This window comes from Rhinopithecus roxellana, unplaced genomic scaffold (genome assembly GCF_007565055.1).
Source record: "Rhinopithecus roxellana isolate Shanxi Qingling unplaced genomic scaffold, ASM756505v1 contig5164, whole genome shotgun sequence".
Taxonomy (NCBI): Eukaryota; Metazoa; Chordata; class Mammalia; order Primates; family Cercopithecidae; genus Rhinopithecus; species Rhinopithecus roxellana.
The window spans coordinates 5,843-9,562 of NW_022143844.1; the positions used below are offsets into that span (position 1 = coordinate 5,843).

A 3,720-nucleotide genomic window follows, 5' to 3' on the forward strand; every position below is an offset into this window, starting at 1 on the left:
GGAGGCGGAGGTTGCAGTGAGCTGAGACCATGTCGCTGCACTCCAGCCTCAGTGAAAGAGCAAGACTCTGTTTCAAAAAAAAAAAAAAAAAAAAAAAGAGCGATACAGTTGGGCTTGATGCAGTGGCCACATTTACAATCCAGCACTTTGGGAGGCCAAGGCAGAAGGATAGATTGAGCCCAGCAGTTCTGGACCAACCTGGACAACATAAGGAGATCCCACCAAAAATAAAAATAAAAAAAGCTGGGCATGGTGGTGCATGCCTATGGTCCCAGCTAATCAGGAGACTGAGGCAGGAGGATTGCTTGAGCCCAGGAGGCTGAGGCTGCTGTGAGCTGTGATTGTACCTCTGCAGTCCAGCCTGGGCTACAGCATGAGACACTGTCTCTAAAAAAATAAAATAAATTTTAAAAAGTACAGTTGGCCCTTGAGCAACATGAGGGCTGGTGGCAACCCCTGTAGTGCTGACTCCCCAAAACCTTAACTACTGATAGCCTGCCGTTGACCAGAAGCCTTATCTGTAACATGAACTGTCAATTAACCATGTTTAGTATAAATATTCTATACTATATTCATACGATAAAGTAAGCTGGAGAAAAGAAAAGGTTATTGAGAAAATCATAAAGAAGTTAAAATGTATTTACTATTCCTGAAGTGAAAGTGGATCATGATAAAGGTCTTTATCCTCATCATCCTCACACTGAGTAGGCTGAGGGGGAGGAGGAAGAAGAGGAGGGGTTGGTCTTGCTGTCCCAGCGATGGCAGAGGCAGAAGTGATGTAGGGGTGGGAGGCAAGGCAAGAGAGGCAGGCGCCTAGTGCAACTTTTATTGAAAAAAAATCTGCATGTAAGTGGATCCCTGCAATCCAAACCTGTGTTGTTGAAGGATCAACTGTATTTCTCTAGGGTTTCTTAGTGACACTGGAGAAGGTGCTTTAAAATGCCAGTATGGGCCGGGCACAGTGGCTTATGCCTGTAATGCCAGCACTTTGGGAGCCAAGGCAGGTGGATCACCTGAGCTCAGGAGTTCGAGACCAGCCTGGTCAACATGATGAAACCCTGTCTCTACTAAAAATAAAAAAATTAGCTGGGCACGATAGCACATACCTATAATCCCAGCTACTCAGGAGGCTGAGGCAGGAGAATCACGAACCCGGGAGGCAGAGGTTGCAGTGAGCCGAGATTGCACCACTGCATTCCAACCTAGGCGACAGAGTGAGACTCTGTCTCAAAAAAAAAAAAAAAAGAAGTTTTTAATTTTGATGTAGTTCAATTTATCTATATATTTTTTGTTGTCTGTGCTTTTGGTGCCATATCCAAGAGATCATTGCCAAATCCATTGTCATGAAGTGCTTTCTCTGTGTTTTCTTTTAAGAGTTTTATAGGCAGGTACAGTGGCTCACAATTGTAATCCCAGCACTCTGGGAGGCTGAGCGAGAGGATGGCCTGATCCCAGGAATTTAAGACCAACATGGGCAACATAGTGAGACCCCATCTCTTAAAAAAAAGGTAAGAGGCCGGACGCGGTGGCTCAAGCCTGTAATCCCAGCACTTTGGGAGGCCGAGACGGGCGGATCACGAGGTCAGGAGATCGAGACCATCCTGGCTAACGGTGAAACCCGTCTCTACTAAAAAATACAAAAAAACTAGCGGGCGAGGTGGCGGGCACCTGTAGTCCCAGCTACTCAGGAGGCTGAGGCAGGAGAACGGCGTAAACCGGGAGGCGGAGCTTGCAGTGAGCTGGGATCCGGCCACTGCACTCCAGCCTGGGCGACAGAGCTAGACTCGTCTCAAAAAAAAAAAAAAAAAAAAAAAAAAAAAAAAAAAAGAAAAAAAAAGGTAAGAAAGAAAAAGAAAAAAAAGAGTTTTATCATTTTAGGTCTTACATTTAGGTCTTGGATTCATTTAGAGTTGATTTTTGTGTATAGTGTAAGGGTCCAGGTTCATTCATTTGCATGTAGATATCCAGTTTTCCTAAAATCATTTGTTGAAAAAACTCCTTTCTCCACTGACTAGTCTGGGGACCCTAATTTAAAAACTATTGGACTATATGTATGAGAGTTTATTTCTGGACCCTGTATTCTTTTAATTTTTTAAAATAATTTCTCACTTTTGATTGTCATCCTTGCACAGGGGCCATGCTAATCTTCTCTGTATCTTTCCAATTTTAGTACGTGTGCTGCCAAAATGGGCACTTCTGGGCTTTCTTTTCCATTCCATTATTCTATATGTCTATCTGTATGCCAATACTACACAGTTTGTTTGTGTTTTTGAAACAACGTCTCACTCTGTTGCCCAGGCTGGAATACAGTGGCACAATCTTGGCTCACTGCAGCCTCAACCTCCTGGGTTCAAATAATCCTTCCACCTCAGCCTCCTGAGTAGCTGAAACTACAGGTGTGCGCCACCATGCCTGGCTAATTTTTGTATCTTTTGTAGATGGGGTTTGCCATGTTGCCCAGGCTGGACTATACTGTTTTGATCACTGTGGGTTTTTAATAAATTTTAGAATTAGGAAGTGTGAGACTTCCAACTTTATTTTTTATTTTTTTATTTTGTTTTTTACCAGGTCTCTCACTCTGTCACTCAGGCTGTAGTGCAGTGGCACAATCTCGGCTCATTGCAACCTCCACCTTTCAAGTGATTCCCCTGCCTCAGCCTCCTGAGTAGCTGGGATTACACGCACTCACCACTATGCCCGGCTAATTATTTTTTGTTTTTGGTAGAGACGAGATTTCTTTTCTTTTCCTTTCTTTCTTTTTCGACGGAGTCTTGCTCTGTTGTCCAGGCTGGAGTGCAGTGGCACAATCTCGGCTCACTGCAACCTCCGCCTCCTGGGTTCAAGCAATTCTCCTGCCTCAGCCTCCCGAGTAGCTGGGATTACAGGCATGCAACACCATGCCCTGCTAATCTTTGTATTTTTGGTAGAGACAGGATTTCACCATGTTGGGCAGGCTGGTCTCATACTTGTGACCTCAGGTGATCCACCCACCTTGGCCTCCCAAAGTGCTGCAATTACAGGCATGAGCTACCGCAATTACAGGTGTGAGCTACTGTGCCCGGCTTCAACGTTGTTCGTTTTCAAGATTGCTTTAGCTGTTCAGGAACCCTGGCATCTGAATTTTAGAATGGGTTTTTCTATTTCTTCAAAAAATGCCCTTGAGATTTGATAGAAATTGTATTAAATCTATAGACTGCTTTGGTTAATATCAACATCTTAGCAGTATTACGTGTTTTAACCCACAAACACAGGAAGCTTTCCATTTATTTGTCTTCTTTAATTTCTTTTGGCCATGTTTTGTTTTCTTTCTTTTCCTTTTTCTTTCTTTTTCTCTTTCTTTTTCTTCTTTCTTTTTTTTTTTCTTTTTTTTTTTTTTTGAGACTGGGTTTTGCTCTGTTGCCTAGGCTGCTGAGTGCAGTGGTATAATCATGGCTCACTATAGCCTTGACTTCCCAGGTCAAGTGATCCTCCCACCTCAGTCCCCTGAGTAGCTGGGATACAGTTGCAAACCACCATGCCTGGCTACTTTTAATTTTATTTTTGTAGAGACAGAGTCTTGCCAAATTGCCCAGCTGGTTTGAACTCCTGGGTTCAAGCAATCCACCTGCCTCAGCCTCCGAAGTGCTGGGATTACAGGCATGAGCCACTGTAACTGGCAGTAGTTTTTAGTGTGTCATTTTTACCTCCTTGACTGAGTTATTCCTCAATATTTTTTGATGT

At 43.6% G+C, this 3,720-nt stretch overlaps 1 non-coding gene across 1 annotated transcript; it reads right to left on the reverse strand.

Moving 5' to 3' along the window:
- Positions 1 to 2,087: 2,087 nt before the first annotated feature.
- LOC115896126 lies at positions 2,088 to 2,194 on the reverse strand. Its single transcript, XR_004056084.1, has one exon. It is a non-coding gene; the product is annotated as a U6 spliceosomal RNA (small nuclear RNA).
- Between the last annotated feature and the right edge of the window lie 1,526 nt (positions 2,195 to 3,720).